The sequence below is a fragment of the Molossus molossus genome, unplaced genomic scaffold (genome assembly GCF_014108415.1).
Source record: "Molossus molossus isolate mMolMol1 unplaced genomic scaffold, mMolMol1.p scaffold_m16_p_21, whole genome shotgun sequence".
NCBI lineage: Eukaryota > Metazoa > Chordata > Mammalia > Chiroptera > Molossidae > Molossus > Molossus molossus.
In genome coordinates, this window is record NW_023425357.1 from 16,491,761 (window position 1) to 16,515,500 (window position 23,740).

General features: G+C 47.8%; 1 pseudogene; it reads left to right on the forward strand.

Annotated features, from left to right (window-relative positions):
- Positions 1 to 8,408: 8,408 nt before the first annotated feature.
- On the forward strand, positions 8,409 to 8,880 carry LOC118639502 (annotated as a pseudogene).
- The last annotated feature ends 14,860 nt before the right edge of the window (positions 8,881 to 23,740 follow it).

Below are 23,740 nucleotides of genomic sequence, written 5' to 3' on the forward strand. Positions count from 1 at the left end.
GAAAACAGCTCAGGATAAAGGTGAAGGCAAGTGCCCAACATTAACACTCTTCATTAAGACATCTGGAAAATCTTAGGTGGTGCCTTGTAGACCCTTTCAACCAGACAGAAGGCCTTATAAGGGTATTGACAGCATGCCTTGCAGACGCTCTGCATTAAACAATAGGATTTCTAATAATTTTAAAGCCCTTGTTCCACAGTAACCTCAATGAGGACCCAAAGTAGAAAAGGGCTTATTTTTGAAAAGATTTGTGAGTGTGGCTTTTGTTTAATAAAAGGGATTGCAAACTGATACAGAAGAAATCCACAAGGGTTTTAAAGGAATTGAATTAGATTGGATTGAAAGTGAAAGGGACAATTAAAAGTGAAAAGAGGCCTTTGACGTCCCACACTTTTAAGGGCAGGAAGCAGGTTCAGTCATCTACCTAGTTGTAAATGCAGGTCATTTCTTTCGGGAAAGGAAAGAGACTCAGAGGGTAGGGTCAAGATCCCAGAGGGCAGAACCAGGAGCCATGGAAAATAACTCTCAAGGAATTGGCAACTTGTATCCACCTAGATTTCAGAATTGCTATGGCTTAGTGCCTTCCATTTTCTCCCTTTCTGAATAGGAGTTACCTGTTGTATCTTATTCCTATCCTGTTCTTTTATGTAAGGGGGTGAGAGGGGGGCAAATAATGTGTCTGTTTAGTTCACAGGTTTTCAAATAGAGTACCTAAGGAACCATACCTGAGGAATCTTATTCATACCTAGACCTGATTCATATGGAGATATCTTGGACATTGAGCTTGAGCCTGATGCTTTAATGGAAAGAGACTTTGGGGAGCTCTTAGAATGGACATTTTGCACAATAATGGTTATGCCAAAGAAGCAAGGTGGTCATCTCTAAAGATGGCCACAACAAGAGCCCCTGTCCCATGCAATCTTTTACAAAGTGATCTTGCCATTTCACCATCAAGAAGTTGAATTTAAATGGACATGGACAACAAAGCCAGGTATGGGGTCGGGGGTCGGGGGGGTTGGGGAGGAGGGTGTCAATGGGGTAAAAAAGGAGAAACATCTGTAACAAAAATAAAATTAAAAAATAAAACTAAATAAATAAAAATAAAAAAACAACAACAAATAAAAAAAAAAGTGGAATTTAATTCTCTATTTAAATCTATGACCGCTTCCACCAGTAGGAAGTGATGCTATATAATTTCCAAAACTGGGTTATAGAGGCAATGCCCTGAGCTGCCATGTAAGAAGTTTGACTACCTTAAGTCTACCATTCTGGAATTCTAGCCTCCAACCATCAGGTCTTCCTAGCTGAGGCCCCAGATATTAGAGCAATGACAGAGCAATGACAAGCCAACCCCACTATGCCCTGTCTGAATCCCTAACCCATAGAATCCATGACCTTAACAAAATGGCTGTTGTTTTAAGTTGGGGGGAGAGGGGGGCTGTTACACAATAGTAACCCAAGCAGATGGGTTGCTAGATGGATAGATGAATGGATATGTGAGGAAGCAAGTATAATAAAATGTTAGTTGTAGAATGTAGGTGGAACATGCCTGGGTGTTCACTGTACAATTCTTTTTATTTTTCTGTATATTTGAAAAATTTTACAATAGAATGTTGGTAAGGGAGGAAAGAATAGGAGCCATCATGAATACCAGGAAAACACTGGCTAGCGTTTATTCTCTATTACAATGTGTTGGGCCCCATGCTAAGCACTTTATATTCATTATCTCATTTAATCTTCTCAACAACCCCATAGTTGGTGCTACTATTGCCTCCATTTTGCAGATGAGACAACTGAGGCTCAGAGAGGCTAAGTCACTTATCTAAGGTGACAATGCTTTAAATACTAGAGCCAGGACTCTAATTCAGATATGTGTGATTCCATAATTGATGCTCTTAACTTCCTTATGTCTAGAGCGCCCAACATTCCTGTCTACCCTCATCCATTTCTTTGATAGAAAGTTAAAATCTAATGAATGTCTTATCTATCGACTCCTTAATTTTTACACTACTTTAGTACTGGATTGTGTTTTTATAGAAGGAAAAATTAAGTTCTTATTTAAGTTCTCTTCCTCCTGCCCAGCGATCTTGGTAATTGCATATTCTTTACCAGGCACTAAGAAAATTGCCTGTGTCTCCTTTTGTTCTCTCTGTACTCTGAAGGTAGGGCAGGCTCTTTTCCTGAATGGGAATACTGGGAGATTCAGAGACTAAATAAACTGACCAAGGCAGATCTCGAACTCACACTCCTGATGCGGAGTCTCTTGTCTGGTCTCCAGGCTGGTTTCTGACTAAACCAGGCCTGGCAATGAAGCTGCACAGAAATTGCTCTCAGATGCCCGTGGCTTCTGTGAGTACTCTCCAGACAGTCATACTTCCTGATTGGCATTCCTCCCCTGGCACGATCCTGAAGTTTCTGAACAGACAAGCAGAGATTTGAGTCAGTCCTGGACATGAGCTCTCGGCCACCTGCAAACCTTTGTAAAGGGATCTGTTTTCATCCGGTTTTCCGTTTTCACAGAGGGCCTATAAGACGCACTGATGTCCCATCCTGTGCTTCATTGTGGCCCTAGGGAGGGGCAGAGGCCTAGTGGTGTCCATCTTCCCCAGCGGGAAGGGTCCCCTCTTCTGCAAAGGAGGGCCCTAGAGGAGGCAGTGCCTGTCTGCCAGTCAGCAGGGCTGCAGCAGGGGCGGGGGCCGGCCTCCCTGGACACCCATCAGGGCAGAGCTGGATTTGCGGCACGAGGCGGCTCGGGCGGGCTCCTGCAGCCCCCAGACCCGCCCGTGCACAGCCAGGTCTGAGTAGCCTGGCCATGACCCTCCTTTTGGCTTCGAGCCAGGCCTGGGGCCCACGCAGCTCAGCAAGAGAGCCCCACTTGGACGCCGCGGCCCACAGAGGTGGGATGACGGGGCGGAGGCCACTGGCGCTGGCAGGGCTGAGACCAATCTCAGCCGGAGGCCCACAGGCGCGTTGCTCCCGGCCCACGCGGGACGGGCGGGGCTGGGGTGCCTGGCTTGCCCGTGGGCCAACAGAGCCGCCGCCCCAAGTTCTAGTCTCCGCCTGGGGTCGCCTGAGCACTGCAGCTCCTGGAGGCTTTTCTGGACGATAAGGGGGAGGGGAGGAGGCGGCGGCTGCCCGAGGCGGGGGTTCTTGGCAGCAGACCCCTTGCTCGGTGGCTCCCGGGTGGTCGCTCTTTCTTCCCCCCCCACCCCCCGCATTGAACCTCCACCAGTCAGAGCCCTGGGACCCGGGCAGAGTCCGGGTGTGGTCGGGAGGCGGGGCCTGTGGGCGGGGCCGGCATGGGAGGGCGGGGCCCTCAGAGCTGCCACAGCTGCTGGAGGGCGTTTCCCCGACCCCCGTGGGGCTGCGTGGGAGTGGGGGGCAGAGGGCGGGGACCCGGAAGGCCCCAAGAGGGGCGACAAGTCTGTTTCCGCCGGCCTCCGCCTGCTCCTGCTGAAACGAGTCTTTCCGGAGGGGCTGCCCGGCCGTGCCCGCCCCGCCCAGCCTCCCGGATCCCGTCGGGAGACGCGCACCGCCCCACCCAGGCCGCGGGCGCGCTCCGAGGCCAGGCCCAAGGGCGGAGCCGCTGGGGAGGCGGGGCAGCGCGGGTCCTGGGTTCCCCCGGGGCTGCGAGCTTCGGGGGGCCTTTTTACGCCCGCCCCCCGTTCCGATCGGGTGGGGTCCCCGAGGCCACCTTGATGGAGGGTTTTTGGAAAGGCTGCCTGGATGATTCTGCAAATCAAAGCTGCAGTCCAACTTGATTACTTTACAGCTGAGGATACTGAGGTAGTACAAACAGACTGTACCAGGCCGCCCCATGAGTTAGCAAACCACAAGGGTGCCCAGTGAAAGCCTAGGAGGAGCTGCCCGACAGAAGCCAGGATTTTGCCGGGGCCTGAGTCCTGGGGGTCTAGGGTAGCCGCGAGGGTCCCCGGCTTCAAGAAATGAATGAGGAAGATGCCTTTCTTCCCTCAGTCGAGGAGCAAGACAAGGACCACTCTCCCTCCCAGCCTGGGCCAGCATGCATCCAGAGGCACGTTAACAGGAGCCAAGAATTGGGGGTGAAGCCTCAGCGGTGGAACAAGTGAGGTCTCTGATTGACAGGATCTGGTTTTTCAAAATCTCAGCATGCTGAGACTCAAAGAGGGGATGACCTCCCTGGAGGATTCTTTTATCTGCTCAACCTTGAGTCAGACTTGTAATCAGCATTTGATCAAGAAACTTGGTCAGTTTCTCAAAATGCAAAATCAATCACCGATTTTACTTCTTTACTTGGCATTTCCTTGGGATATTCTCGGTGCGGAGAATGAAAGATGATAAACTATTGTCTTACATTTTGCCCTGATTAGCATCCTTCCTCAATTCCAGATTTCCCTGGAGCCAGATCTTTGCAGCTTCAGGATTATAACTTTAAATATATATATATAATTTGGATGAGTTTTTAATGTCTTCCCCAAATTAGGAGCTCCCTTAATTACAGGAGAAAATGTTTTCAAAGAGAAAGAGTAGACCTTTAGAGCCGAGCCCTGGAACAATGCATCTTAAGGAAATCTCAGGGCAGGCAGGTCCTCGGTGGACTGGTGGGGAGGGAACCAAGCAAGATCTCTGTGCAGCCTTCAGGCCCACCACCATCTTTCAGTTAATTCTTGGCTAGAAAATAAAGAATAAACGAAGGTTTGCCTCAAGTTGTTCATCCTCCTGCGGACTTTTCTAACTTGAGAGAGAGAGAGCGTGGTCTTGGGTCCATGGTTTTATATGATAGACGAGGGGAGGGCTTTCTCTTTATAAGAGTATTCCTAGCTAATAAACGAAAAGTGATGGATCAGATGTCATCAGTTTGCATCCCTAATGAATTAATGGATCTCGGCATGATCAATAATGGCTACTACTAACACCGGGAAAAGAGAACCTGACATGATGTGCCTAATAATGAAAAAACTCAGCACCAATTATGAAACAGTTTTGACCCTCCTCCTGTCCCTGCTCCCACACACAAATCAAACCTGAATCTGATCAAGCCTCATCTAGATCTACCCACCACCTCTCAGGAAATACCAAGTGCAGGAGAACATGTTAAACAACACTCTGGGGACATAATCAAAACTATCCAGATCTTGTGAAACTACAGGACAAAGGACCCAGTTCTTCAATAATTAATTGCAAGGAAAATAATTGCATTTAGATCCTAAATCAAACAAATGATCAAAAGAAAAAAATGGTGACATTCATAGGACACTTGTAAATTATGAACACGGCTGGGATAGTCGATATTTTAAAAGGTATTATTTAGGGTTAAAATATTATGGTTATATGTTTATTTTAATATATTTTTAAAGTATTTCGAGGTATATGCTAAACTATTTACAGATGAAATGATATGACATTTGGAATTTATTTCTCAAGTTTTATGTAGCTGTAAGGAAAGTGGGTGAAGGTATAGATGGAAATAAGATTGGACATTAGTAATGGGTACCATGGTTCATTATATTATTTACTCTATCTTTTATTATGTTTGAATTTTTTAATATTTTACTTTTGCAAGGCTTTCTCAAACTTGGGAACCAAAATTGAAGCCTGACCGAGTTACCTGGGCTGGAGCTCAGGACAGCTGGCCCACGTCTTGCTCTGGGATTTTGCACACGTGAATTCTCACTTGTCCATTGAAGAAATGTTATTGAGAACGTTCTGTCTGTTTGCTCTTCTGAAATTATGGAGCTCACACTCCAGATTAAAAAATGTCAAAGAAGCCCTGGCCGGTTTGGCTCAGAGGTTGGAGCATCAGCCTGCGGACCAGAGAGTCCAGGGTTTGGTTCCCGCTTGGGGCACGTACCCCCCCCCCCAAAAGAAAATGTCAAAGAAGAAAGCCGCCAAATGGAAGGATGGAAGGCTTTGCAGATGTTTGAAATGTCTTGACAGATGAAAAAGAGTTCCCTGGGTGGTGTCAATTCATCTATAAGATAAGATGTTTAGACTAGATCTACAAGGAGGACCCATTTAGTCCTAATAGAGTCTATGATTATAACCTGCCTGGAACCATTTTTAATTGATTTGAGAGAGAGAGAGAGAGAGAGAGAGAGAGAGAGAGAGAGATCAATGTGAGAGAGAAACATTGATCTGTTGCCTCCTGTACTGGAACCATTTTTTTTTTGTCTTTCTGTGTGTGTCCCTCTAGAAAGTTGAGAGACCGCCCCCCACGGAATTCTTGTCATCATCTCTTATTTTGTTACCTAAAGCAATCCAACTTGAGCTGTTGGTCTTGAATCGCCCAGTGGTGTTTGCAGGCCAAAGCATGATCACATTAGCCAGTCTGTAAACTTAGGGAATGGTCTCTTGGGCTTGCAGATTTATGTCCATCCTTCTAGTTCCCAAGGCATTTTACTTTGTAGCCCTAGCTATACATTCACTGGTAGTTATGTCCGGCCTTGGTAATAAAGCCCAGTTGTTCCTCATCAAAATGTGAGTGCCTGCAGTTAATACCCTCAGCCTTCAAACTGCTCTTGTCTTCCCTCTCTTCCTATAGGACATACAGTTCAAGATAGAGCATGCAACCTGGCCTTTGGGTTAACCAGTTCGTCCTGATACTCTACCATAACAGGTTGAAATTTGTGCCTTGCTGGCCCTTTCACCCACGTGACATGAACCATCTGTTAGGGCAAAGCTTGAAACAGCAGTGGTCCTTTGACAAGTAGTTGGCTGTATCATGTCTCTGCTCTGTTATGGACACTTGTGTTTGTATTTTCTGTTTATTCTTTCATGGATATTTGTACTTTAAAAAAACAAATTCTGAAACTTGGGGAAGTAAGATAAGAATCTTTATTTATTATTATTTTAAAATCCTCACTCGAGGATATTTTCCCATTTATCTTCAGATAGAGTGGGAGGGAGAGAGAGGGAACATCAACGTGAGAGAGACACATCGATCAACTCTTTGGTCTGTGGAACGATGCTGTAACCGCTGAGCCAAACCGGCCAGGGCGATAAGAATCTTTAGACTTGGTTGCTGTATGTTTGCCGTGTGAGTTTACCTGTGCTATGACTCAGGGTCAAACACATTCTTAGCTTAGGGACCTGGCAAACATCTTGCAGTGTTATTCAGCGCCTGGCAGAGGGCTAGGAATGCTAGCTCTCCTAATTCTTGCTGCTATAAACCAAAGATATACTTTACTGGGGGAAAAACACTGGGAAGTTAGCCGTGATATATTGTATGTTTCCAGTGACTGCTAAAAAGTTTCTTATACTAATTTAATTAGAATAATTTACCTTCATAGAAAACTATAATTTTCTACTTTTTCCAATTAGTTGAACCAATCTGTACTCTGTTTTTGCCCACCCAGATGGAATTTTTTACTTCAAATCCAATACCCTGAGCCTTCATATTTATGCTAACCATCATTATAGTGGAGGAATTATGCTAAGAGAATAGTTAAAGCCTCTGTTTCTGGTTCTAGAAACTCAGCCTCGATCAAACCAAAGCTCCCACTCAGACAATGAGAATAGCTGGATGATTTTTATGATCTGTCTGAAAATATCAGAGATCTACCCAGGCACTGAGAACCCCAGAGGGGCAAGATCCTAGAGAGGAGGGACACAGAAAGATGAGCCTGACAGTTGACACTTGTCTTAGTGAGCTTGGGCTGCTATAATAAAATACATAGACTGGGAGGCTTAAACAACAGATATTTATTTCTCTCAGTTATGGAGGCTGGAAGTCTGAGATCAAGGTGTTGTTAGAGTTGGTTCTTGGCGAGGGCCCTCTTCCTGGCTGGCAGAGAGAGAAAACTTTGACATCACCTCTTTTTATAAGAACACTAATACCTATGGAGTCTCCACCCTCATGGCCCCATCTAAGCCTAATTACTTCCCAAAGGCTTTACTTCCTTAAACCATTATATGGGGGTGGGTGGGGGTGGGTAAGGGCTTCAACATATAAATTTGGGAGCACACAAGCATTTCATCCATAACGGCATTATTATTTTCCTCAGGCATGTACTTCTTTTTAAAAAATATGTTTTTATTTTATTTTTTTTTAGAGTGAGAGGAAGGAAGAGAGATAGAAACAGTGATGTGAGAGAGAAACATTGATTGGCCGCCTCCTGCACACGCCCCACTGGGGATCGAGACCACAACCCGGGCATGTGCCCTGACTGGGAATTGAACTGGACCTCTCAGTCCACGGGACAATGCTCAACCCACTGAGCCACACCAGCCGGGCTCAGGCATGTACTTCTAAGCAGTGACTTAAAGGCTAAGAAGCTGAGCAGAACTTTGGCAACCTCAGAGAGGCCCTGGTAAGATCCTAGGTTTTTGGCTAGGACCCGTGAAAGGTCATAATAGCAGTAAGGGCAAATCAAAAAAGGATCAATTGTATAAGCCCATGTGAACAGGTCTTGGAAACCCTGTTTACGAAGATGGCACCGAAGACGGAGCAGGAAGACCCTGCCTCTCCTAAAGCTGAAGCCGAAGCAAAGGCTATGAAGGCAAAGAAAGCAGTGCTGAAAGGCGTCCACAGCCGCACAAAAAAAGAAGATCTGCATGTCACCCACCTTCTGTCTGTCTAAGACACTGAGGCTCTGAAGGCAGCCTAAATATCCTTGGAAGAGCACACCCCGGAGGAACAAGCTTGACCACTATGCCATCATCAAATTCCCCCTGACTACGGAGTCAGCCATGAATAAGATAGAAGACAACAATGCACTTGTGTTCATTGTGGACCTCAAGGCCAACAAGCACCAGATCCAACAGACTGTGAAGAGGCTCTATGACATTGATGTGGCCAAGGTCACCACCCTGATTGGGCCTGATGGAGAGAAGAAAGCATCTGTTCGACTGGCTCCTGACAATGATACTTTGGATATTGCCAACAAAATTGGGATAATCTAAACTGAGTCCAGCTGACTAATTCTAAATATAAAAATTTTACATTAAAAATAATATAGGATCAATTGTCACAAAGATACAATTTTGATTCAAACCAGATTAAGATGGTCTACCTCTATAATACCTGCTTTACAAAAGCAAAAGACAATCTCTACAGAAAGACAGCATCATCCACAGTATCACATTGGTTCCACAATTTTTTATATACATGTAGTATTTAATCAAAATTTACTAGGCAAATCAAGAGACAGGACCAAATGACCCAAAACCAAGACAAGAAATAGATATTGACCCACAGGAAATTCAGTTATTGGCGTTGTCAGATTTAGACTTCAGAATAACCTGTGATTGATACATTCAAGGAGATAAAAGACAAAATGGAAAATTCCACAAAGAATAGAAATATATTTTTTAAATGAATGAAAATTTTATAACTGAAAAAATATAGTAATTAAAATTAGGAATATATTAGATGAGGTCAAACTAGATTAGATACAGATGAAGAGAGGATTAGTGAATTGAAGGATACATCAGAAGAAAATATCTGGACTGAGGCACAAAGAAATAAAACAATGGAAAATACAGAAAGAGTATGTCATATTTAGGATATAAGGAAAGATTTAGCACATTTGCAATTGAAGTCCCAGAAGATGGAGGGAGAGAGAGAGAGAACTCTCTGGTGTCTCTTCTTGTAATGACACTAATCCTATTGATTCAGGACTCTACCCTTATGACTTCATTTAACTTTAATTACTTCTATAAAAGCCCTATCTTCAAATACAGTAACATTGCAGGGATAGGGCTTCAACATATGAATTTAGTGGGGAGACACAATTCAATCCATAACATAATCTTTAGGGTATTGCCACTAAAGAAATGGATAAAATATATAACTAACAAGCTAATAATAGAGAGGGAAATAATATTAAAATAATTGTTACATAAGAAGGCAAAGAAGGTGAGACAAATAGAAAAAGAAATAGAAACATTATATATTTAAACCCAAATATATAAGTAATTAAATTAAATGTAAATGGTCTAAACACTGCTATCAAACTACAAAAATTGTGAGGGAGGATAAATAACTGAAACCCTACTACATGTTAAGACACACCTTAGGCATAAAGGTAAGAAAGGTAGAAAGTGCAAAAACAGAAAAGGACATACCATGCAAACAATGACTAGAGAGATAGTTGGGAGGCAAAAAGATAAACATTTCTAATGTGACCCTACGAATTTGCCATGAACAATAGCAATTCATGAAAAATGTGTTTTGTTTTGTTTTTTTCCTGACTTTTATTGAATCAACTAGCTGTTCCCACATGCCTTTGGGGCCAATCATTTTCTGAAAGCAGAGTCACACCCTGTCTTACCCACTTTGCCATCCATACTCAAATGGTCAGGTACAGAGACCTTTCTTCCAGCCTGGAAGATTAAGCTATTGAGTACAGCGATTTGAGTGTAGGGAGAAAACTCTAGGCACTAGAACTTTTCTTTTCATTCATCCATGTTTGCTGGGCTTTGCTGGAGTCAGACTCAGTCCTGGGCAGTGCCTATCCTAGTGGGACTCACAGCTCCAGAGGAGACAGACATGCACAGAGAGGACCTCAAATCTCCAAGTGTGCACTGTAGCAAAGGCACAGGAGCCTGACAAGAGAGTGACCCACTCTTCCTGGACAGTGCCTTTGTTCCTTCCTTCCTTCCTCAAGTATTTATTGAGCATATACTATGTGCCAGGTTAGTCAGTGTTGTTGTTGTTTTCTGACCTAAGACCAATTTTCTTTCTAAAGTACTTTAATATCTTTTTTAAAAAGAAAGAAAACGGGGAAGATTTTTCTCCCCAGTCAGTGAACTTGTAAAATACCTATAAAACGAAGAGCAAATGGGCAGCTATGGAGGCTGAGGCAGGAAAAAAAGAATATCAACTTTTATAAAGCTCCCATTACTTCTGTTATCGATCCTCATACTAACTGAACACAGGAGGTATTGATACACTTTAAAAATGGAAAAATTAAGGCACAAAGAGGTTAAATAACTTGACCTGAGGCCCCAGCTAACAAACTGAAGAACTGATCTATTGATGCCAAGTCTTTTGACTCTTGATCAAGTGTTGTTCCTGGCATTTCAGGCAGCTGAGAAGTAGGTGTCCTGGAGACACTTTTCCATACTCATGGAGCCCCTGGGCTAGAGGGTGGCATTTGGGGAGCCATGTGAGGGAGCCAGGGGAAGCATCTCAGCTCTGTGTCTTTATACGGATGGGTTGAAGGGCCCAGATGTCCCAGGTGAGGCTGGGGCCTGGTGCCTCCTCCACCCCTTGCTCACCCCCGGATCTCCTTGTCTGGGACTTGTACCAGCCCTGGCAGGTGATAAGGTTGCACATGGGAATGTAGTGGGTGGTCCTCTGGTCTGAGGGTCCTAGCATTTCCTTGACAGTTTTCAGAAGGTTCCGTACCCATTAAGAACTGTTCGGTGAGGTGGCTCTGGTGCAAGGTACTCACCTAGTCATTGCCACCTTGGTCAACAGCGTGGCTTCAGAACCAGACAGGAGAAGAGACAAGAGAAGCCTATTTGTTGATGTCTTAGCTCAGGATGCCATGATAAAATACCATAGGCTGGGGGCTTAAACAACAGCAACTTATTTTCTTAAAGTTCTGGCTGCTGGGTGCCAGCACAGCTGGTTCTGGTGAGAGCTTCTTTCCTGGTTGCAGACAGCCACCTTCTTGCCATCTGTGTCCTCACATGGCAGAGGGAATAAGTTTCAGGTGTCTCTTCGGATAGGGCATTGATTCCGTTATGAGAACCCCACCTTCCTGACTTCATCTAACCCTGATTACTTTCCAAAGACCCCATCACCTCAGGGGTTAGGGTTTCAACAGGTGAGTTGGGAATGGAGGACACAATTCAGTTCATAGTGGGGTTTTTTGCCTTCAGGCAAATCCCTTAATTTCTTACTAGTCTAATGAACATATGATTCCAAAGGGGTAGCCAGTAAGGGAGCCCTGCCCTGCTGTTTGCTCTTGTCCCTCTGTCTTCTCAGAGGCCCTTTGACAGTGTCACAGCTACAGATCAGGAGGAGCTGGTCTGAGAATCATGGCCTACCTGCTGTTTCTCCAGGGTAGCTGTGTGTGTGTGTGTGTGTGTGTGTGTGTGAGTGTAGATACCTGAAACCTAAGGAAGGTGGGGCTGCTCCTGCCTAAAGGTCATTGCTTAAGTGGCTTTTGTATGTTTTAATATCTTTCCAACTTAGCTCCTTTTATTATTATTATTTTTTATCCTCACCTGAGGATATTTTTCTACTTATATTCAGATAAAGCGGGAGGGAAGGAGAGAGTGAGAGAAACATCCATGTGAGAGAGACACACGGACTGGTTGCCTGCTGCACGACCCTGACCAGGGCCGGGGACCAACCAAAACCGAAGCACATGCCCTTGACCAGAATCGAACCTGTGACTCATTAGTTCGCAGGCCGACACTCTATAATTGCTGAGCCAAACGGGCCAGAGCCAAATTAGCTCCTTTTAAAACCTCCAAAGTTTGGCCCGGCCGGTGTGGCTCAGGGGATTGAGCGTCATCCCATGCACCAAGAGGTCAGTGGTTTGATTCCCAGTCAGGGCACATGCTAGGTTTTCGGGCTTGCTCCCCAGTCGGGGTGGTGCAGGAGGCAGCCGATGGATGCTTCTCTCTCACATCGATGTTTCTATCTCTCCCTTCCTGTCTCTCTAAAACAATCAATAAAGCCATATTTAAAATAAATAAATAAAACCTCCAAAGTCTGAACCTTGTAGGTTCAACTGCAGAAAACTGAGATACTATGGAGGCTGTTGCCCTGCTGTCCCTTGGATAGACTTGTCTCAGTCTCCCTACCCCAGCCCCTCCTAGCCTCAGGAGACCTCAGATATACTAGATCATTCTTTCTGGGACCCAGCCCCCCAGTCTCTGGTAAGACCTCACCCTGTGTCTCTAGGCAGAGACAGGGCTCCAAGCGGAGGCTCAGATGCTCTGCCCTCGCCCTCCTCGGGTACTGGGTTTGCAACTTTAACAGGCCGAGGGTTCCTGGTGCTTAACTTGTGACTGCTCTGACCAGCCTGGACCTAGACTTCTCCCTTGCCTGAACCCCCGTCCTGTCTTCTGATTGGTGATGCCACCACCCCCATTTCCTGGTGCCCCTGAACCACTGCCGATTCTTCATGGCTTCCCAGACTACAGCTCTGCACGCACACCCCTGGGTCTTCCTGGGACCTGCATCCTCCATCCCCGCCCTGCGGAGGTGCTCCTGTGACCACACCTGCCAGGTGGCTCATGAGGAGACCAGGGCAGCCTCCAGGGAGGGCAGACCGGGTGGGGTGGAGCCGTGGGGGTGTGGAATGCTCTGTTGTGGCCTAGAAACAAGGTTTTACAAAATTGCCCTGTACTGCACGCTCTCCCAGGCTCTGAAGCTTCGAGGTGGGATGATGGATTCGCACAAAGCTTAGAAGGAAAAACCAGCACTTCCAGTTTTGACTGCTCAGCTTCGACATGGCAGCCCCGAGACAGCTGGATCGAGCCTCCGGGTCAGGGGGCTCTCTGGGATCGAAACAAGGACTTCCTGTGTGCTCTTCTTTAACTCTCACAACCGCTCTGTGGGGCACAGCGGCCTGCCTCTGAAAACTGGGGCTCAGAGAGGGTGGCTAACTCGGTCACAGTCACACAGCACATCCACGACGGGGTAGGATTCATAACCAGACCTGCGGAGGCCAGGGCCACCAGGCACTCAGGGTGGCATATGCCCCTTCTATTGCTCCACACTGTGCAGGCTCAGGGTAGGGGTGGGAAACTGACATTTATAAAGATATTTAGTCCTTTCTTCTTTGGAAAAATATATCGCTCTGCAACTTTTTAAGTATGACTGGCTTTCCAACATTGTAGACCTTGACTAATACAGAATGCACAGGACAGAGGGCCCCAGAGGGAGCTCCCTGACAGGTTAACAAACCAGCCAATTGGGGAGGGGTTTGCTTTCCACCCTGTCTCAAAGCCTGGAGCTGCCCTGACCCCCGCCCCCAGATGTTGAGACTCTGCTTTGATGCCCGTTAGGGCTGGGCACACAGGGGACTGGGTCACTGGCGAATAAAACTTCCCTCACCAAAGTGACCATGTATCCCAAGGGAAACATTTCCTCTGAACAGCACCTTCTGAGACTCAGTCCCGTCCTGAAGGGACCCAGTTTCAGAGAATCTGGAGGAGGGCCTTCCGGGGGACCCTCCTGGGACACAATAGAAATCTCTGCTCTGCAGCCTTGGGACCTGACTCACCCCTCCCTTCCTTGACAACCCAAATGCCCTTTTATTTTTTATTTTTTGCATAAATGGCCCCAAATCCCAGGGCCTCTGACCTCTGGCAGCCACATCTAACCAACCACCCCTCCAAGCTTTCCAGCTGCCCCCCACCCTGGGCACGGGGCCAGGCTCTCACAGTGGGCAGCCCGCCAAGGCCGAAGCCTGGGCACGGCGGCCGGGCTGACTAAAAGCCCTCGTCCCCTGGTACCAAGGCAGCGTGGTTAATCAGGCAGTAATGAACTCATCAAGCATCCAGGCACCACCGTGTCACCTCGAGAGAGGCTATCTGAGAGGGCCGGGATTCAAAAGAGGGAGTCAGGTCACTATTAGGGGTTTCCAGTGTTAAATGTTAATAGTATGTGGAAGACATCGAAATTTGACTAGAATTTGGTCTGTTGACCTTCAGGATCTCTCTGTCTGTCTCCCCCCCCCCCCCCCCCTTAATGGGCTATTGGAGCAGCGACACCCAGGGTGGGTGACCCCTGGCTGACTCTGGCCCTCCACTGAGGCTGTCTGGGCTCAGGATGGCTCTCCCCAAGTGTGCCTGTGACTCAGCATCCTCGCAGACGGGGCCGTGGGGAGGCGGAAGGCGAGGGTTCCCCTCACTGAGAAGTCGAGCAGCCCAGGACCCTGCCTCCAGAGGCTCAGGCGATGGGCCAGGGGTGCAATGCCCTGTAGAGGGCATGGGTGGGGGCTGGGCTCTGGGGCTGGGTCCTGACCGCACTAGCTGCACCCTCCTTAGCTTCCAGGAGCAGCCACCCAGGAGTGCAGCCAGGGAGGTCAGCAGAGCGTGGACGCCGCAGGCAGGCCGTAGGAGCTCAGATCCCAGTCTTCCTCGGCTCCCCCTGGGAGGTTTGGAGCAAGTGTGAAACTTGGTGTTGCCATCTGTCAGATAGTGGGGTCACACAAAGGTGTGATGGGGCCACTTTGCTTAGGACTTGCACACAGTAGACACTGGGGAAGGCTCCTGCAGGCAGAGCCCAAAGAACCCCGAACCCTGGGTGAGGCAGGGCTAGAACAGCCCACGAGTGCTGCGCAGCTCCGGCGGGGAAGCCCCAGCTGGTTGCAAAAAGCCCATCAGGGTGGGGCCATGGGGCCTGAGGTGCAGCGTGTCCCGGGGTCCCCTGACTTCAAGGGGATCCTGGTCAATGCTAGCTCATGTCACTGCCAGTTTTGGGATCAATGATCCCCAAAGGTCATGAGGATACTGAGAAAGCTCCACAAAAGAGGTGATATTTGATCCCCCCCCTTTTTTTAAATCCTCACTGAAGGATATTTCCCCATTTATCTTTAAATGGAGTGGGAGGGAGAGAGAGAGAGGGAGAAACGTCAATGTAAGAGAGACACATCGACTGGCTGCCTCCCACACGACCCCGACCAGGGCCAGGGACAAACTGCAACTGAGGTACATGCCCTTGGCCGGAATCGAACCCACAACTCATTGGTTCGCGAACCGACGCTCTAACCCCTGAGCCAAACAGGCCAGGGCTATATTTGATCCCCTTTAAAGGAAGAGGTCAGAGTCCAAAGCGGCTGCATCCACTTACAAAATGAACGAACGGGTGGCCTGAGACCCCACGGGTGGCCTGAGACCCCATGTGTCCCTGCTCCTGCTGTGTGCTCAGTCAGGGAGGCAAATGATGATGTAAAAATATGAACTACTCTTTTTTTCTCCCCAATGGGCAAAGACTATGAACAGGCAATCCACAAAGGAGGCCTGGAGAATGGGTTGTGATTTTATTACAGATTTTAAAAAGGTGTTCAGTCTTCTCAGATCTTAAGAGAAACGCAAATTAAGTGAAGTGTCATTTGTCACCCATCAAACCGGCAAACATTTACAAGCCTGAGAGAAGCAGGTAGTAGCGAGGCCACCAGGACACTGTGCGCAGTTGTGGTTGGACCTTCTATTAGTGCGACGGCTTTGAAGGGCCTGGTGGTGACCTTCAGAACTGGAAATGGGCATACCCTGCGATCCAGCAAGTTCCTCCTGCTTTACCCACCCTCGAGAAACAGCTAGGTGCCCAGAGAATCATCACAGCAGCCTTGTGATGGCAGAAACCTAACTACCCACCCATGGGATGCCCGAGTAGATCCAGCCAACTTCACAGCATGGAGCTTTCTACAGCACTTTCTAAAAATTGTGTTGGACCTATATGTATGCAAATAGATCTTTAAGATGTATTGTTGGGTCAAAATACCAATCTACAGAACAACAGAGGTATACTTTATATTAAAAATACTGACAAAACATCAATAACAAGTCATACTACATAGTTTTAATGGAGTCCTATGTCTGTTGCAAAAGCTCAGAGAAAAGTCAGGAGTATAGACAGATTCGGTGGTAACCTTTAGGAAGGTTGAGGGGTAGCCATGGAGTCCAGGGGGATGTGAGACTTCTCTATAATGCTAAAAGTTTGGGGGAAGCAAATGGGTTAATGTACCCCATTAACGGTTTCGTTTTAAAAATGGTTTGGCTGGGGAAACTGTGCATCTGGGGACTCTTGGCATAATACAAAGTGAAAAGCTGGGACAATGCCTAGAAGGAACAGAGGTGAGTGAGTGTGCAGTCACTGGGGCTTGCCAAGGGGAGAGGCACAGCCAGGGAGCCCGGACACACAGAAGGGACCACCAGGGTGGACAGGTGAAGAGCCAGCGTTGGCGACTGCCTTGTCTTTGGCCTGGCTGAGAACATGACACACACAGACGCTTTTCCTGATGCTTAAGTGTCTAGCTGTGGTAACCGAGATTCTTCCCCACACCCCACACCCTGTCCTACTTTGAAGCTGCAGATCTGTTATCCCGCTGCCGGGACAGGAAGTCTTGATAATTTTGCATAAGGACCCAGAATTAAAAATCAGTACTCCTGCTGCTCACCCCTCTGAAGGCATCATCCAGAGGAAGTGCACTCTGGTCCTGGGCGCATCTTTGCCATCCAGGACCGCCCTGTGGATGGGGAACCCGCCTCTGCTGAGTCACACTCAGGACCCTCAGCAGCAGGTCCTCAGGCTTTTGCAACCGCCAGACCAATCTTCGGGCCTGGGCTCAGCGTCCCTGCACAGAGCTGGGCCAGTCCAATGTGCAAAAAAGAGTAAAACCACACCTATCTCCAAGGCTCCATGGCAGGCAGGCTTTGGAGTCCGATCCGACTTCATATCCCAGCTCAGCCCCATGGCCGGTGCAACCTCAGATTTGCCGTTGCCGGGAACTAAACAAACTAAACCGTGTAGAGCCCTCAGCTCCATGAACGACATCCAGCAAGTGATGGTGGTGGTTGATAATGATGCTAATCACACATCTCCTGTCCTTTCAAGACCTTTATCAGAGCAGCAAACTTTTACTTACTATGGACGTGGTTTCTGATGGTACTTAGAATCATTCGTTCTAGCGTGATGTACAAGAAAAGCTCTTCATTCAGTAATTCTTTCCCAGCTTGGGTTTCCTGAAGTTGGAGTTGTGTTGTTTCAGAAATCTTTACGCAGGCATGATGCTTATGAAGAGCGATTCCAACGAGCCTGGATTGAGAAAGTCGGTAAAGAAACTGCTTCCAGCCGTCTAAGGGAGAGGTGCTGGGAGAGGCCGCTTCTGTGCCGTGTTGGCCGATCCAGGCTGGAGCCTGCTTGGCTAGTGGGGCGTGCATTCCCCACCCAAAGTCCAGGACCACCAAGGGGTGAGTGAGGCACTTGCGTGGGGGTAAACATTTTATTTTTTATTTTTTTCTTTATTGATTTTATAGAGAGAGAGGAAAGGAAAGGGAGAGAGAAATAGAAACATTGATGAGAGCGAACATCGACTGGCCACCTCCTGCATGCCCCCCACTGGGGGTTTGGCCCACAACCTGGGCGTGTGCCCTGACCGGGAATCGAACCAGCGACCTCTTGGTGCGTGGGTCAATGCTCAGTCACTGAGCCACACCGGCCGGACACTTGGGGGTAAACTTTGAGGAGGTGCCAAAAAACGTGGTAATCAAGATGAATAATATTTTAATGTAATATTTTAAAATAAGAATTAATGCACCCTGGCCAGTTTGGCTCAGCAGTTGGAGCATCAGCCTGCGGTACAGAGAGACCCGGGTTCGGTTCCCACTAAGGGCATGTACCTCGGTTGCAGTTTGTCCCCGGCCCTGGTTGGTCGTGCGGGTGGCAGTCACTCGATGTGTCCCTTCACATTGATGTTTCTCTCTCTCTCTCCCTCTCTCTCCCTCCCACTCTATCTGAACAAAAAAAATGGAAAAATGTCCTCGGGTGAGGATAAAAAAAAAAAAAGAATTAATGCAAAAAAGATTCATGATGAACAAACAGCACCACTTGACACCCTGGCTCCCAGGGCACCCTACGGACCCAGACAGCAGCTCTCCTCCAGGGCTTTCTTGGGCAGGTGTAGGTCTGCCAGGTGGAGCGGAAGGAAACCGGCAGGCGGGTGGGCTTATCTTTCATCAGCGCAGGGAGAAGCTAGAACACCTTTGCAGACAAGTCTTTTTTTTGAGTACGTATGTGTCTGTTTGTTTTTAACTTTTATTGCTTGGTGACTTGTTGAGAGAAGGAGACATGTAAACAAAACATAAACACAAGGGACAGGAACATGAGCATTTACAGTAGAAAAGCAGATTTGAAACCCGTTTGGAGAAAGCCTTCCACTTTCTATTGTCTGCGCTTTCAGAAAGCACCCAAGGGTTTGTGAAACCAAGAACGATTTCTCAGTGTTAAGTGCCTTCCCTTTCCCCCAACAGTGCTGCTGTCATAAATACAGGTTCAAGTGTATATCACGTGTGCTCCTCTAGGATCGGAGCATTCCGTGTACCTGGCTGGAAGGGTCAGCTGATTCGGTCTCAGGAGCACCTCTCTCAGTCCCTCCACGCCTGGCTGGTGGGGCTGGAAGCCCAGTCAGGGAGGATGTCCCCCCACCCCCCCGGAAGAACAGGGAAACAACCAGATGTTGGTTCGATGAGATAATCATTAGTTGGTTGAACACCCTCCTAAAAGAAATAGAGTTAGGGTAACACACACACACACACAAAATTTCTGGAAATTGGAAGTCATGTGACTAAAACCATTTTTGTTGCAATAAAACATATTGAAATAAAACTCTGACTGATAATATAACCCCATGCATTTACTCTGCCATTCTTCTACATATTCAGAAAAATGAATCTGAGCCCGGCCAGTGTGGCTCAGTTGGTTGAGCATCACCCCATGGACCAAGAGGTTGCTGGTTCGATTCCTGGTCAGGGCACGTGCCCGGGTTGCAGGCTTGATCCCCACTGCGGGGCATACAGGAGGCAGACAATTGATGTTTCTCTCTCATTGATGTTTCTACCTCCCTCTCCCTTCCTCTCTCTCTAAAATCAATAAAAATATATTTTTAAGAAATTCATCTGAGAATATTTAGGAATAAGGTAAGCTGTTTATGGCCAAGTATGTGTGGTGTGTGGGGTGTCTAAACACACTGCTGAGGGGCCTCAGTTCTATGAGGAGGGCTGTGGGGGGCTGGGCCCAGGATGGGTGGAGGAAACTGGGAGGACCAGGACCCTCTTCCCAAAGAAACCTAGTGGTGGCTGGCAGGTAGGATTTGTTTCAAGTTTTCAGACAAACACGGCTTTTAAAAATATTTTTTATTTATCACCGGAGGATATGTTTTCATCGATTTTTAGAGAGAGTAAGAGAGACGGAGAGGTGGAAATGGTAAGAGAGAAACATCGATTGGTTGCCTCCTGTCCACGCTCCAACTGAGTGTCAAACCTGCCACCTGGGCGTGGAATCGAACTCACAACCGGGAATCAAACTCACAACCTTTTGGCGCATGGGTCAATGCTCCAACCAACTGAGCCACCTAGTCAGGGCGACACACACAGCTTTGGAAAAATGGATACTATAATTTCTTATATTAGTGACATTCTTTAAATTATGACTACAAATGCCCCACAAGTGAACGTTCGGTCGAATCCTGCTTGTCCTTCCCTTTGTGTGTGGACTTCATTTTAGAATCACTGCTTCAGCACCTTCATTTTTGTTGTTTTGCCAGAAAGTAACTTTTCCATTCAACAGTATATTAATGCAGAACAGAAATAAAGATGCTTTAAAAAAATGCTTTCAAGCACAAAGGGAGATGGTTTTCAACAGATAATTTTCCATATTTACATATTTTACCTTAAGCATTTTGTAGTCTCTGCCTGGTAGTACATGGATCAGACTTTTACACTCTTTCAAAATGAACCAGTTTGGCTTCTGCGCCACTACAAAGGACGGAAATGAATTCTAACTTTCCCCCCCCCACTCATTTTCGCATCTTCACACTTCCTTATTTCACATGGTTTAAAATAAAATGCCTCCAGCATTATTTTTCCTTTCTCAAGAGCAAAGTGAATGTGACTTTTCCGAGGGGTCACAGGATGCCCGGGAGGCTGTGGGTGTTGTTGGACCGCTGCCTGCTTTCAGCTTGACTGAAGGGCTTGTCAGACTTTTCATCTCCTAAGAAACGAGCCCCCGGCGCTGGCCAGAAGCGGGAGCAGGCCGCAGTCGGAGTCCCACGCTGCTTCTTTCCCACTGACATCAAATCCTGAGGTTTTAAAATTAATCCCACACAAAGATAGCCCTTCATTGTGGTGCCTGTTTTAAATTAGACTAGCAATAATGACCTTTCTAAGATGTCTCGTTGTTAAGATAGCCCCCTGTTGAGACTGAAAGGCTGCCGGAGGGGGCGGGAGGCCCGGTGGGTGCGGCAGCCTGGTCAAGGTGACCGCCCGGCCTGGCCGGGGGTGCTGCCCGGCAGTGGGAAGTGGTCGCCAGCCCGGATGGCTGGGCTACCTCGGGCCCCTGCGACCCGGGGCCAGTGTGGCTTCCCAGATCTGAGCTGCTTACTGTCCCCAGCGGAGAAACACTCTTCACCTCCAGGTCAGATTCCTTGAGTTATAAGCAGTATTTTTGTTAAAGGGACCTGGAGACATAAAGGAACTGAAACTGAACATTAGCAAAGAAAGCGGTCGTCCCTCCAAGGACCACAGGGGCACAGAAGGGGAGCCGGGCAGTCCCAGGCAGAGCCTCGTAGCCCTCCACTTGTCTTGCTCATTGTGCACGGAATTCTGGTCCCCAGCAAACTGCCTTGCCCGGAACATAGCCGAGTGGGGAGCAGCCCAGTGGGCCAGTCCAGACTCCGGCAGCGGGCTCTGCCCCCTGAATCGATGGCTGTGCAGCTGCCTCTCCACTGGGCACTGGGCACTTGTCCACGGCCTCTGTGGTACCCGTGGGCTCTCCGAGGGGGTGAATAAAGAAACGTTTTTCAGGGAGGACAAACATTAACAGCCATGTCCCCGCACATGAATAGTAACTGAGGGGTACTTTGAGCCTGTGTGGTTGGAATGTGACCCCCGTACCAGGTCAGACTGGAATAACAATTTAGTTCTTTTCGATAACTACCCTGCTTCTAAGTAAGGAGATATTGGAATCATTTCCATCAGTGACTGCATTTGAAATCCTGTTTTAGTGAACATGGTCAAGGTGCCACTGTGGCCTGCCTGTGGCTCTTGGTCTTTAGAAATAGAAAGTGCACGTTAAGCATCTATTTTTGGGGGCGGCACACCTACAAGCTGGTGTTCTTATTTGGAGAAGGATTCTGCAGCGATGGAGTTTGAGTTCCAAGTAGTGTCCTCTGAAAAGGCTCTATCTCATTCGAGTTGCTTCTTTTTTTTATTCCTCACCCGAGGATATTTTTCTATTTATCCTCAGATAGAGTGGGAGGGAGGGAGAGAGAAAGAGACAGAGAGAAACATCGATGCGCTAGAACCACACCGACTGGCTGCCTCCCCCATGACCCGACCAGGGACGGGACAAACTGCAACCGAGGTACATGCCCTTGACCAGAATCGAACCTGTGACTCATTGGTCCGTGGGCCGATGCTCTAATCTCTGAGCCAAACCAGCCAGGGCTCAAGTTGCTTCTTTTTAACCCTTGGCCGTGGTTCTGAAGAGAAGAGGCACAAGAAGACAGTCTGAGTATTTTACAAACAACCAAAGCTGATGTATCAAAAGAGCACTTTCTATTGCACAGTGGTCCCTGTCAAAGCCCTTTCTCTATTCTGGAGGCCGGAGCCTGAGCTGGGTCTGGTCTTTGTATTGGGAAAGTTAGAAGGACGCCTCCTCCTCTGTATTAATATATTTCACCTCTCTGAGGCAGCCGGATCAGAAGCTCACAGGGAAAACCGATGCCCTTTCCCGCAGCGAAATTAACCAGAATCACGTGGAAAACAATCCGAGCCTTGTAGGAAAGGGGAGCCATTAAAATGTGCCCTGAGCGATCGGCTGCACCCAATCCTGCAGCCGGGCTCCCTCGGTGGCAGCACACAGGAGGCTGCTCCCCGGCTCGGAGGGAGCCTTGTTGCAGTGCCACAATTAAAATCAGCTCCTCTGCCAAAAAATAAAAGGGAGGAGGGAGGAAGGAGAACATCAAAGACAGATTGAAATGTGTAGTTAGTAATAAGAGTGGTCTCCTCTTGAACCAAAGCCTGCAGCAATTCACGGCCCCCTTGTTAATGAGAAATTTTGACCTCTGGTTTGTAAGTTAAACTTGTAATCTCAGCTAATGAAGTAAATCACTTCCAACTTGAGTCTGTTGTTCCCCATCTGCTCTGCACACTGGGTCTGAGAGGGAGGATCCGGGTCCACACACACAAACTGAGGGGAAATGTAATTATTCGGTGACGACCGAGTCGCTTGCATGTTGAAGATAGGCTTGGGGTGATGCCGCCGGTACGGTGGGCCGATGCATTATTTTACTGTAACCGGTGTCAATAAGAGAGGGAAGGCCCCTTAGACTCTGGGTTGAACAGCAGGATTGCATGACTGGGCAGGGACTTAAGCGGGGGACCCTACACACTGCGTTCCTTCATCTCTCTGGCAAACAGATCGCCTTCCGCAGCTGCATGCCCACGAGCAGGCATGCAGCCGGTGCTTTGCATCCGGTGAAAGGAGATGCATGTTTTCTGGAGGGACCCTGGACTGTGGGTGATCTGGGGCTCGCAGGGAGGAAAGTGTGGCTGAGAAATGCGAGTCCAGGAAAGGCAGAGCTGAGGAATCTGAGAGTCGGTGGGAAAAGAAAAGCCATTGTGTGAAACTGGATACAGCTGGGACGCTAGGGGCCTTTCTTCTTATATAGCTACAAGAGACGGGCTAAAAAATTACCCTGCTTCAATGGCCTGCGGGCCAAAGGATTAGGCTATGGCTTCGTCCCGAATACCTTTCCTTGCGATAGCTGTTAACATCCTGTTTGACACTTGGAGGGCCCTATTTTTATTCCGTTCCATGAGAGATCACCTTCTGTTTCTCTCGGCTGGTCTAAATTCTCTCAAGATTTTTCCAGATTATTTTGCAAGTCATCTTAGCGTCTGATTGGGCAGTAATGTGAATTTTCTGCCAACCAGGATGGTGCCATAGTTGGGGCAGTTACCTTGGTGGGCGTGAGCTGTTGAGAGGTGACCTTACCCCTCCCCACAGTGGAGGGTGCTTTTCTGGAGCTCAGGCCACCACCCTCCAACCTAGGCTGAGTTTAGGGCGCTGGGG